Raw genomic sequence first — 14,038 nt, 5'->3', positions numbered from 1 at the left:
GGAGCCTTCATTAGGAAAATAAATCTCCATCAATGTCTTGAGAGTGACAGGGAACTGAAAATCCTGACAGGCTAACACTTGGTTTTGTTTTGTTCTTCCTTTCTCATTTTCAGAAGGGGGAAAAAATGTCACAATTAGACCTGCGTGTTACTTTAAAGAGCTATTTATGGGCAGAGTTCTGAAACCCATTTTGGAAAGGAAGCCGAGGGGAGCAGAGTAGTCTGGTTTTCCAGGTGCTGGCCAAGTGGCAGCTCCTTGCCCCTCAGAGCTCACTCAGGCTCAGAGGATTTTGTTTGTCCAAAGACTGGAGCTGACTTGCCTTACCACCGTTGAGCAGATGTTATTACAAACACAGCTAAAAGGTGAGGGTGCGTTCCAGAAATGGCTGTTCAGTTCAGAGAAAGTACAACTTGACTACCATATGGGGAACCAATGATGACAATAATTTCAAGGTTTAAAAACCGTCTACAGTTTAAATATTTCATGCTAAATAGATTTCTTTATTAGGTCAATACATTCAGTACTGTGGACCATATGCACATAGCCTCCCAAGGCATATGGGAATTCCATTCTAAAGAATGCCTTTCATAAGTCAGCTTGATGTGGAATTAGTTCATAATGGAGTCGATGTTGTAAATAGATTAAGCACCCGCCATCTTGGCAGCTGAGGTTTGTGTTTGTTCAGCGTTGAATGGCAACTCCCTAATCTTTCTTAGGTTAAACATAATGGGGTCCCAAGGAAGATCAAAGAAAGGCTGCTTTTCCCTTGGATATCCATCCCTGAAGTGAAATGCCAGAGTTCATGAAGTTCAAGAAAAACACCAGAGAAACGTGTAACTCGGACTAACTGCAAAGCCTAACAAGTAAGGGAACATAATGAAAAACACAGCCCCGCCATATGCATGGTCAAGCTCAGAACCTCAGGGGTGCAACTTTGCAGGAGACACAAACTCTAGACTTCTACTATTTAAATAAACTTAACACGAGAGAAAAACCGCAATTCTTTTTGAGCAACTCCCTCATAGTAAATTGAATGCTTCTCAGGGGCAACCTGATTTTGCTGAAATTTATCTCAATTTCTTAAAAAGGCCCATTTAGTCCTTGACTAATATTAATGTGCTACTCCCGTGTTTTCACAAAATCCTAGAGCCAAACCCGTAATCCTCCCCCCATCATATTTCAGCAAAGTCCTGCCCCAGCAATTATCAGGAGGAGGACCCAGAATATCCAGCTGGATTCCAAAGCAGCCTCTCAGATGAGGTTTCACCTGGGTCAACAGGATAAACAAAATGGATAGACGGAATCCTGTCTTAGGGGTGGCAAGAACGCGGGGCTGGGGGGTTCCAGATGTTTTGAAGCCCATGAGCTCACCCAGCTTGGTCACAACGTAACTGTGACTCTGTGTATCTCCTCTCCAGCCTCTCTTCTCTCTTTAGTGAAACTAAGCACTGGACTAAATGACCTTGAATTTTACTGGGTTGGCCCAAAATTTCATTTGGGTTTTTCCATAAGATGTTATGGAAAAATTCAAACGCACTTTGGCCAACTCAGAATTACAGTTCTGCTTATCTGCGGCTCCGTTTCCTCATCTGTAAAACTGAGATAGTAATTGCCATGGGATGACTGTGAAGACAAAATGATTTAAGAGATGCAGAAGTGTTTGGAACAGAACTTGGGACAAAGTAAGCACTCAGTACATTCTAGTTATCATCATCATCAACGTAAGACAAGAACAACTGAACACTTATGGGCCAGAAGGTGTCAGACATGTTCTGCTTTTAAAATGTCATCCTTGAAAGGATGTGAATCACCGCTATCCAAAATGATACTGATTTTCCCCCTCAAGTTCTATCTGCATATTCCTAATTAGACAAAAGTAGATAAAAAAACGCGGAGAAGGCAATGGCACCCCACTCCAGTACTCTTGCCTGGAAAATCCCATGGACGGAGGAGTCTGGTAGGCTGCAGTCTATGGGGTCGCTAAGAGTCAGACATGACTGAGCGACTTCACTTTCACTTTTCACTTTCATGCATTGGAGGAGGAAATGGCAACCCACTCCAGTGTTCTTGCCTGGAGAATCCCAGGGACGGGGGAGCCTGGTGGGCTGCCGTCTATGGGTTCGCACAGAGTCGGACACGACTGAAGTGACTTCGTAGCAGCAGCAGACAAAAAACGCTAGGTAGTTCCTCAAAAAATTAAAGATAGAATTACTATATAATCTAGAAATTCCACTTCTGGGTATATGCCTCGAAGAATTGAAAGCAGGGACTCAAACAGGTATTTGTACACCCAATTGGTAACACCATTATTTACAGTAGCCAAAAGGTGGAAGCAACCCAAGTGTCCGTCAACAGATGAATGGATAAACACAATGTGGTCTATAAATACAGTGGAATATTAACCAGCTATAATAAGGAAATTCTGATACATGCTACACCATGGTTGAACTTTGAAGACATTCTGCCAAGTAAAATAAGCCAGATACAAAAGAACAAATATTAATATCATTCTATTTACATGAGGTTCCTAGAGTAGCCAAAATCGTAACTCAGAAGGTATAGAATGTTGGTTGCAGAGGCTGAGGGTAGGGGTGGGGCAGGGGATGGAGAGTTGTTTTTAATGGGTACAGAGTTTCAGTTTTGCAAGATGAAGAGAGTTCTATGGGGATGATGATGGTAACACAGCAGCATGAGAGTACTTAATGACACTGAGCTGTATCTACACCTAAAAATGGTCGGTTCTGTTATATATATATATATAACATATATATATTATCTACATACACATAGATTAATACTGAGAGAATGAAAGGTCCCCTCACACAGCCCCTTCCAGGAAGTCAGTTTTCACCTGTTCCCTCAGGATCCTGGCCCCAGGCAGCAGATAATACTTGCCGACTGACCAAGGGATAAATCCTGTTTCATGACCAAACAGATCACAAAGGGGCCTTCTGACAACTAGATCCAGTGGCAACAGACACAGTTTGTTTGGCCCAAACTGGCTTTTTATAATGAGCTGCCAAATGTTAAAAAAAAAATGGAAAAAATTCGTACTAAAAAAATGATATTTTGAGCTTTTCTCTACCCATCGTAAGTTCACTGAATACTTCAGAGTGCAAAAACTGGCTGGAGTCACATATCTGCCCATTCACCGCAGAACCCCTCCCACCCCCTGCAACCTTACCAAGTGCCCCTCACTTCCTGGACTCTTCTTACCCAGCTCTGAGAGGCTGAGTGTGGGACTCAGATACACATTTTGTTGTCAAAGGCACCAAGGCATGGGATCAATTGTAAGCCCCCCAGGCTGGGGAGCTCTCTCAGCCTGTCTGTGCCACTGCAGCCAAGCCCCTGCCTTGTTCCACCCTGGACTTCAGGTCATCACCTCCCTCACTCCTGGGCTCTCCTCACCTTCCCAGCTGCCCCAGGTCAGCCACGACCCCACGGTTCAGGGAAATACGATCAGCTGCTCTCAAAGGGGCTTCAGTCAGAAACAAAAATCCAAATGGCCAATATGCAAAGAAACTCACTCATACAAAGTAAAGCCACAATGAGAGATCACTTTGCACCCTCCAGATTGGCAAAAAATTTCAAAGCCTGACATCAAGGACCCACAAAGGATATGAACAGTTGCGTATTTTCTACACAGTTGGCGGGAGTACAGTTGGTAAAACCACCGTGGAAAAGAATGCAGCATCTGCTGAGGGTGACAGTCTGTTCTGTGACCCATCCTCTGCTCCTCAGTTTTTACCCTAGAGAAACATCCACACACTGGAGATGGACTCAAGAATGTTTGAAATAGCAAACACTGGAGGAACCCCTGTGGCCATGAACAGTAATTGAACAGTACACTGATGTACGGATCCAGCACAAAATGCTATAAGGCAGTGAAGAGAATGAACTGCAACTACGCATGGCAACATGAATAAACCCTAGAAACAGTGCTAAGTGGAGGGAGATCACCTGAAGCATTACGTCTCTTATGGGCTTCCCAGATGGCTCGGTGGTAAAAAAAAAAATCCGCCTGCCAATGCAGGAGATGCATGTTCAATCCCTGGGTCAGGAAAATCCCCTGGAGGAGGAAATGACTGCCCACTCTAGTATTCTTGCCTGGAGAATTCCACGGACAGAGGAGCCTGGCGGGTTATAGTCCACGGGGTCGCAAAGAGTCAGAAACAACTTAGTGACTGAGCATGTGCGTGTGCATTACCTCTCACATACACAACTTAAAAACATGTTAAACTAAATATATTGTTTGGGCTTTCCAGGTAGCTCAGTGGTAAAGAATCTGCCTACCATTGCAGGAGGTGCAAGAGATTCAGGTTTCATCCCTGGGTCAGGAAGATCCCCTGGAGGAGGGTATGACAACCCACTCCAGTATTCTTGCCTGGAGAATCCCATGGACAGAGGAACCTGGTGGGCTAGAGTCCATGGGGTCGCAGAGTCAGACATGACTGAGTACACACACATGCGCGAGCACACACACACAAATATATTGTTTATGGGGTAGAGACAAGGTAAATCCACAAAGAACAGCAAAGGGGTGACAGACTCAGGAAGGTGGAGAAGTTAAGGATGAGGAGGTGGTAATGGAATCAGGAAGGAGTTCCCAGATGGGTCCAAAGACATATGGTGATCTTGGTCCAGAGATATGGTCCAAAGATATGGATACAGGGGGTGGGGGTCTGTTCATTGTATCATTATTCTTTATATTGCATATATCCTATGAAGATATTCTTTTATATCCAATATATAAGTGAAAGTGAAAGTCATTCAGTCGTGTCCGACTCTTTGTGACCCCATGGACTATACAGTTCATGGAATTCTCCGGGCCAGAATACTGGAGTGGGTAGCCGGTCCCTTCTCCAGGGGATCTTCCCAACCCAGGGATTGAACCCAGGGTGGATTCTTTACTAGCTGAGCCACAAGGGACGCTCAAGAATACTGGAGTGGGTAGCTGATCCCTTCTCCGGGGGATCTTCCCAACCCAGGGATCGAACAGAGTTCTCCTGCATTGCAGGCACATTTTTTTACCAGCTGAGCCACAAGGGAAGCCCAAGAATACTAGAGTTGGTAGCCCATCCCTTCTCCAGAAGATCTTCCTGACCCAGGAATTAAACCAGGGTCTCCTGCATTGCAGGCGGATTTTTTACCAACTGAGCTATCAGGGAAGCCCCATATCCAATATATAATTTTTTCAATTGGTTTCTTCTCCCCAAATGATTAGGTCAATTGGACAGGATGCTAAGGTTAAACAGATATTCTTTTTGACGTAATCAAACTCATTGCAAAGGTGATCACGAAGTTGTGTAAAAGTTGTTTATCACAGTCATTCAAAACATCAAGTCCAGCAGAGGTTGGACGAGTGTCCGGGTCTAATCAGGAAACTGAGTCCACATCAGAGATTTCAGCAGAGGGAACTATAATTACAAAGGGGACCTCCCTGAGGCAGACAGGGGCAGGGAGGAGGCGGGCTCCTCTGAGGAATTGCACGGACTGTCAGCAACACTGCGCAAAGCAGAGCAAGAGAGGGACAGTGTCCTGTCTTTCCCTTCCTCCTGCCTCCAGTCTCCTAGCCCAAGGAACAGAGCTTGCATAGGTTGACCCCTTGCGGTACAGATGAGCACAGGGAAGGGTGGAGAATGGCTCTGAGCACAAACTTGGACAAGCTGCAGCACCCGGCTCCTGGGTCTGGGCTCTCTTATTTAATCTTTGCAACAACTTAGTTGGGTAGGTTATACATTTTTCTTCTTCTACATATGAGGAATGCTTAGAGAGGTTAAGTACCCAGCCTAAGATCACACAGAAATTTAGTGGTGGAGCCAGGATTTAGACCTGGAGAGTCCTACTCCAGACCCACTTTCTCTGCTGCTCCCACTCCTTAAGATCCTATTTAGGCTTTGGTCAGGTGAAATAACATCAAACTAAGGGACCAAAATCTTAAGAATAAGTTAATTAATGACTGTCTTTCTCCCCAAAGGGCTCTGTTTTTCTTGTGTAATTTTCATTCCATTACCTTTCATTCCATTGCATTGTATCAAACCTACACATTTCTCCCAGTGAATAAAAGCAGGGCTTCCAGAATGAAACCAACTGGCCTTCCCAGTTACACCAGTTTCACATTTGTCCTTGATGAGTTTCCACTCCTGGTTTCCACTGGTTCATGCAGTGAGCGTAGTGAAGGTTTCAGACACAAGCTCCCTCGGCCCTGGAGGAAGATTCTGGCAGGAATGTTGTAGACAGAAGAGTCTGGGAGATAATTCTCTCCGTATACTGGCAGCATAGAAGGGCTGAACACATCTCCTACTACTTTCCTTTTTCTCTTCATTGCTTTCAAGATTTCTAAATTAATTTATATTCATTGTAGAAACTTCGGGAAATGCCAGAAGAAGCATAAAAAATATCCATAATCTCATTATCATGAGATAACTACCATTAATAATTTGCATTACTTCCTTCTACATAGTCTTTTTTTTTTTTTTTTAAGATATAAAATTGGGATCCCATCCCCAGAACTTCCCTGGCCTTGTCTTCACAGCACACTGGTTTTATAGCTTACTTTTCTTCCCCCTTCTTGAAACTGTATTTCATAAAACTTTTTCTTCCACATCAGGGAAAAATCTGATTTATAATGGCCATTTAAAATACCATGATATGTATCTACTATAATTGAACGAATCCCCTATCACTGGATATTTGTAGCTTCTAATTCCTCGCTATTTTAAGTAATGTTGCTTTAAACAAAGCAACAAAGATCTTTGCCTGTAGTTCAAGGCCTCTAGATCTACTAAGCTATTAACATTATGAAGGCGGGATAGTATTTGTTTTGTTCACCCAAGCTGGTAAATGACACAGAGCGGCCATTGTTGAATGAATGAATGAATGGATTTCTCGTTAGCTTTTTTAAGTTAAATCTCTAAAAAAGAGAAATCCTTGAGTCAAAAAGCAGAAGCATATTTAAGACCCTTAAGACAAATTACCAATTGCTTTCCTGGAATGTAGTACCAATTTACAGCTCCACCCCACCCCCAGCAGAGTCTGAGAGGCTTCAAGCCAGAACTGATAGACATTCCTGAGCTGCTCTCCAGCCCTATGGGGTGCCTTTCCCAAGCCCTGATTGCCGGACATCCCCTAGAGCAGCGTGGGGAGAAGGGACTGCTGCCAGAGCTTAATAACAAGGCTGCCGTGAGTCCTCTCTGAGGACCTCCTGTGAGGACAGAGTCTCCCCTCTGTGTCTGGAGAGGCAGAAAAATCCTCCAACACCCTTCAGGAAAAGCACATGCTTGGACTTTTTTTTTCACTTAGAAAATGTAAATTCTGCTAAAGAACTCTCAATGTGCTTAAAATAACCTAAGCAAGAGTCCCCAACCAATAAACTGAGATCTAAGTCCATCTTTAAACCTCACCAAGTTTTAAATTAAACTTCTTTGTGTTCTTTTTATAAAGAGGAAGAAGGGGCTTTGAGTTAACACACACACACACACACACACACACACGCGCGCAAAAAAGCAGAATCGAGCAAATGAAATTTTCAGGAGGTTGAAACAGAGGTAACAGAAGAAAAACAATGTCAATTCTAAGACAGCACAGTTGCTCTTATTTAGGTTTAAAATGTGGCTTGGAATGTCTAGGACACTGAGGTTAGAAGAATATCATGTGGCTGCTTTTATCTATTTCATAAAAACATACTAGTTCCAAAGAAAAAATGCAATTTATTTCTAACACCAGAAGGTGATAAAAACATCTCTCTAGGATGTAAATTGATAAGCCCCTATGGATAACAGTATGGAGGTTCCTTAAAAACCTGGATATGGTGTTAGCATATGATCCAGCAATACCACTCCTGGGCATAAATCCAGAAAAGACAGAAACTCTAGTTTGAAAAGACACATGCACTCCAATGTTCCCTGCAGCACTATTTACAACAGCCAAGACATGGTAGAAACCTAAATGTCCATCAACAGAAGAATGGATGAGGAAGATGTGGTACATATATACAATGGAGTATTACTCAGCTATAAAAAAGAATGAAATAATGCGATTTGCAGCAGCATGGATGGACCTAGAGACTATCTTACTAAGTGAACTAAGTCATACCAAAGACAAATATCATGTGATATCACTTACATGTGGAATCTTTATAAAAATGATACAAATGAACTTATTTACAAGACACAAACAGACTCACAGAAAACAAACTAGCGGTTATCAGTGGGGAAATGCGGGAAGGGATAAGTTAGCAACTGGGGACTAACAGAGACACACTACCATATAAAACAGACAACAAGGACCTACTGTATAGCACAGGGGTATACACAAGATATTCAATATCTTGTAATATCCTACAGTGGAGAAGAATCTGAAGAAGTATATATATATACACAAACACATACATCATATATAAATATATACTCAGCAGAGATATATGCGTGTGTGTGTGTGTGTATGTGTGTGCTAAGTCTCTTCAGTTGTGTCTGACTCTTTGTGACCCCGTGGACTGTAGCACACCAGGCTCCTCTGACCATGGAATTCTCCAGGCAAGAATACTGGAGTGGGTAGCCATGCCCTTCTCTAGGGCATTTTCCTGACCCAGGGATCGAAGAACCCGCATCTCCTGCATTGCAGGTGGATTCTTTACCTCTAGGCCACTAGGGAAGCCTATATATATAGGCTTCTAGGTCTTTCCCGTGGCTTAGCAACCCCCTGGCAGGCATATACGAGAAAGGTCTTTGCCCGAGTTTAACAGATCTTTATATTCTCTTGATCTAGTGCAGTCCCTGTGTGTGTGTGTGTGTGTGTGTGTGTGTGTGTGTGTGTGTGTAACTCAGTCAAGTCCGACTCTTTGCAACCCCATGGACTGTAGCCCACAAGGCTCCCCTGTCCATGGGACTTCCCAGGCCAGAATACTAGAATAGGTAGCCATCCTCTTCTCCTGGGGATCTTCCCAACCCAGGGATTGAACCCGGGTCTCCTGTATTGTGGACAGATACTTTACCCTCTGAGCCACCAGGGAAGCCCACATATATATGAATCACTTTGTTGTACACCTGAATCACTGTAAATCAACCATATTTCAATAAAAAAAAATTTTTTAAGTACCCCCCCCCCCAGGATCTAAGAACAGTTCGTGACATTTGCTACATCCACAATTGTATGGTAACTTATGTTGTCACTATTTGTAAAGTGCAGAAATACCTCTTGTAATGACTTCTGATACAAGTCAGGGTGCGATGGGAAAGCACAGTCCTGTGAAGACTACTCTTACAACTGACATAGACAACTATTGGGTTGGCCAAAAGGTTCATTCAAATTTTTCCATAGCTGTTAAGGAAAACGCCAAACGAATTTTTTGGCCAACCCAATATTATGAAACATACAGCTTTTCGATTCTTGACCAAGTCTTTTTTCCTTTTCACCAGGCTTTTGATAATAAGCTAGATGATGAGGACAGCAAAAAGATCAAAGCCGTGCTCTCGAGGAGGCCAACTTGTTGCTGCCTAGGGACGGGATGTCCCCATGTGTCCCACATGCAGATGGAGTGACATCCAGGAGCCACACCTGGATGGAAGCCACGCCACCCCTGCGGAAGTGGGTCCAAGCCCTGGCCACATGCTCTGAGGGTTTCTCACCATCTTCCTTGTTCTGGGGGCTTTCGCTGACTTTGGGTTGCCACTGGAAGCACCTGCCTCATCCCTCCAGACCTGGTCGCACACCCAGCACCTGCTACCCAAGAAGGCGGGCACATTCAGACAGCAGGATGGTGTGGAGGTACCAATAATGGTGGTATACTTTCTGCACAAGACCTCTGACCTCAGAAGAAAAACAGCTGTGCTGGGGACACCCATGAAGCCTGGAAGATGTCTTTGCAGTAGTCATAGGAAGACAATTGCCGCCAGGCATTTTGGAACAGACCAAAGAGGGCACTTGCTTGTTTGACTGAATCCAGGCTCCTGGGTTGTATATTTCACAGGGCCTCCAAGACCTCTGGATTCCCTATCACCTCCTCTAGAGTCTATCTTTGCTTTGCTTCTCCCCTTTCCCCTTTCCAGTTCTTTCTTATGCTCTTCTTTCCTCTCTGTATCCCCTGTATGTATGTCTTTAGCACAGATGGGCGTCACTTCACAGGGCACTGGTACTTACAGCTGAGAAATCTGCCAACCCCAACAGGAGCTGAGACCTGCCTTCCTATCTATTCGTCCCAGAAATACTGTAAAGACTTACATGAGAAGTGCTGGGGCAGGGGCCAGCTCATATAAAAACAGGTTGTAAAGAAGTGGGTGGAGAAGCCTGGAGGGCTACAGTCCACGGGGTTGCAAAGAGTCAGACATGACTGAGCGACTAATATACACACACAAGAACTGGTTAAATGACTAATCCCCCCCAACCCCAACTCACTACTTTTGTCATCTGCATTACAAACTATATACCAGGAGCATACTCCAGGTCTTTCCCATGGCTTAGCAACCCCCTGGCAGGCAAGGAAGGTCTTTGACTTAGTTTAACAGATCTTTATATTCTCTTAATCTAGCACAGTTCCAGTGCATAGCTGCTGCTCAGAGATACATAAAATCCCTTTCTCAACAGCTCTGACCAACTCCCACGGGGCTCACTGTCTTCTTGTCGGGGAACCAAACATATAAGTAAATCATTAAGACCTGATATGATGGCAGGTGCTGATGTATTGTCAAAACAGAGGGTTGGAAAGGGAGGAAGAACTTTAAAAAGAAAGTAGGAAAGAGTTTGGTATAATGACCAAGAGTTGGGCCCAGAGCCTGTCAAGCTGAGGTCAAATCTTGGTTCTCTCTTCCCACTTACTAGCCAGGTACAAGGTGTACAGCCTCAATTTCCTTTCTCTACAGTAGAGATGGTAATAGCAGCACAGGCATGAGAAGGCCTCCCCGCCCCCCCACTTAGCACAGAGCCTAGAACTCAATAAATGTGATTTATTACTGTTGCTATAATTATGATGATTTCAACAGAGACTATAAGTAGGTTAAGCATAGATCTGGAAATATTGCATTGCAAAGGAGATTATTCCATCAAAGAGTTAGCCAAGATTTCTTTGGGAGAAATGGAAGGGCATAATACGGGCCACTTTGCTGCCACTTCACTTATGTTTCAAATTCTGTCCACAAGATGGCAGCAGCGGCCTCAGTTTCCTCCTGGGTCTACAAGGCATTCCATTCAGCCTGCATTCCATGAACCCCACCCAAGACAGGCATCCCTGGGACATATTTTAAGTGGAAGGCAACCAGCACCGCATCTAAAGGATGCCCTTTCTCTGGAATGCTATGGAAGTCTATGGTTAGACAGACAAAGATGCTCTGGTCTTGGGAAAGACTAGAAGCCACCCATTCATTCATTCACTCCTTCATCAAATACGTACTGACTGAGACCTTACTGCCTCGCAGGTATTGTGCAAAGAAATAAAGCAGAGAAGACCCTGCTCTCATGACCTGACACACAAACCACACACAGATAGATCATGGGAAGGAGTCTCCCCTCAGCTAATAATGACAAGCCTGTGGACGGTGGACATACACAACTGAAGGTTACGCAAAGAAAGACACGTACATGGTCGGAAGTCACGCTGACTCTGCTTTGTATGCTGCCAAGAGTGGGAGGGAATTCCAAGGGATAGAAGTTAGGGGAATGCAATCAGATTGGGGGTTTTGCCCCCTGTAAAATTACTTAAGTGCTTACTCCCCCTCCTTTAAGCTAGAAATCTGGGCCGGTCTAATGGAAGCCGTCAACTGGAATGTCTAGGGCAGCCATGCAAGGTTACATTCCAGGCTCCAAGCAAAAAAATGCCAACAATTTGCCTTTTGTCAACTGCAAATTAAAGTAATTTCCACGCAGAGTGTTTCTCCTGCTGGCGGTGAGCACCCCAAAAAGGCCGGGACTATTAGCGGCAAGCTTTTACCTGGCCGCCATGTCAGGGCAAACCCACCTGAGGAGGAAGGTGCCTCAGGGCTGTAATCAAGGTATCCGAGGACCTTTGGCTTGGCTCTTCTCTCATGGAAGTGCTAAACCCAGTGGCCATGAAGTGGGGTCTGGAGGAGAGAAACAGGGATATATCTCCAGTCCCTCATAGCACTTCTAGAATGCGGGACAAGAGAGGCATTCAGCTTTTTAAGAGTCTCATGCTCTACCGATTGAGCTAGCCAGGCACATGGCATTCAGCTTTGTTAACAAATGAAGATAAATGTGTGTGTGTGTCTGCCACACGCAATGCTCTGATGACAATTAAAAAAACAACCAGTGTTCTTGAGAGGGCTGGGCGGACACGATGCTAAGGTCACAGCCATGTATCACCAAATGAATCACCAGAAGAGGTGAAAGAGGTATATTGTTTTCACTTTATAGATGAGGAAGTCAAGGGTCCAGGAAGTGAACTGGTTTGGAGAAGGTCACCGGTTGTACATGATCAAGATGGGATCTAAACCCTCATTGGTCAAACTCCTGAACCTGGGTCCTTCATCTCTGCACAGTCAGCCAGCTGCAGAGATGGACAGAGAGCTGTGTAATCACCAAAGACAAAGAAGAAGTTATGCATTCATCGCTTCAGTTGGTATTTGCAGAGCACCCGCTCCCATCAGACACTGGGCGTGCAAAGGTGAGCACTGCCACACGCAAAGCAATCTCCACGCAAAGAACTTGCTGCCATGACAGGTCCAAGCTTAGAGACCAGAGGTGTAAACAAACCTGGAATATCCCTTCAACCAAAGAGGGGGGCCAATGCCCAGAGCTTAGATCAAGAGCAAATGGATGAGGATCCTTCTTCTCTTACAGGCAACATGCCTACTTGGCTGATTAGGAGATACTGTCACACACACTTAGAAGGCAAGCTTTATATCCCCCTGTGCACTCCTCACCTTGGAAAGAGCTGCCCCGCTGCCTCTAACACACACACACAACCCAGCCTGTACCCAAAGCTGGCGGCTAGCTGAGGATCTAGCAGATTGCAGAATCCCTCTGGACCTGCATGCCCTCCCCCATGAGACTTCTACCAGAGTCCTGGATCTCACGGGAACCCCATCATTGTCCCTAATCTCTGGCCTTTCTTTTCCTTGTGTGTTGGCCAAGATGACTAGAGGGCTCCTCTGGCTCCAACATTCCTGCCGCTGCCATGTACTGAGCCCTGGCTGTATGCCACGTACAGTTCCATATTCTCTACGGTCATAACCTAAGGTAATCCTCATTCACACCTCACCAGCAGGAGTGGCACCTCCATTTCGGAGATGAGCTCGAATACTCAGAAATATCCAGGGTGATGTCTCCAAGGTCACACAACTAGAAAGCTAAAAGCCAGGATTAGAAGCCAAGTTGGTCTTGACCCCAAAAGCCTCAGTATTTCTCACCACCTCTAAAAAAGAGGAGGCAAATGTTTACTCTTTGTCCATCAGGCACTACCATGGCCCCAGCTCTTCCCACCAGAAGCCCTCATGACCACTTGTACAGTTCTCACCTCGTCACCATCTCTTCTACCCTCCTTGGCACTATTCCTGGAGGACTTTGGCGCCTGACACACTCTTGCCTGTCGTCATTCATTTAGTATTCACGGAGAGACCTATGACCCCCTGACTTTTGGCCCTCTAAGATCTTTTATTTATTGGGTTGACCAAAAGTTCATTCGGGGCTTTCAGTAAGATGTTACGGAAAAAACCAAACAAACATTTTTAGCCAACCCAATGAAAGTGGAAGTGCTCAGCCATGTCCGACTCTTTGCGACCCCCATGGACTGCCCAGTCCATGGAATTCAGGTCAGAATACTGGAGTGGGTTGCCATTTCCTTCTCCAGGGGATCCTCCTAACCCAGGGATCAAACCCAGGTTCCCCTCATTGCAGGCAGATTCTTTACCAGCTGAGCCACCAGGGAAGCCCAATATTTATTTATATATTTGGCTGTGCTGAGTCTTAGTTGCAGTATGCAAACTCTTAGTAGCAGCATGTGGGATCTAATTCCCCTTGACCAGAGATTAAACCCACCCCCACCCACCCCCCACATTGGGAGCATGGAGTCTTAGTCACCGGACCACCA

This window comes from Bubalus kerabau, chromosome 22 (assembly GCF_029407905.1).
Source record: "Bubalus kerabau isolate K-KA32 ecotype Philippines breed swamp buffalo chromosome 22, PCC_UOA_SB_1v2, whole genome shotgun sequence".
Classification (NCBI taxonomy): Eukaryota; Metazoa; Chordata; class Mammalia; order Artiodactyla; family Bovidae; genus Bubalus; species Bubalus kerabau.
The sequence above is the reverse complement of the archived record's forward strand: the minus strand, read 5'-3'. Positions refer to the sequence as shown.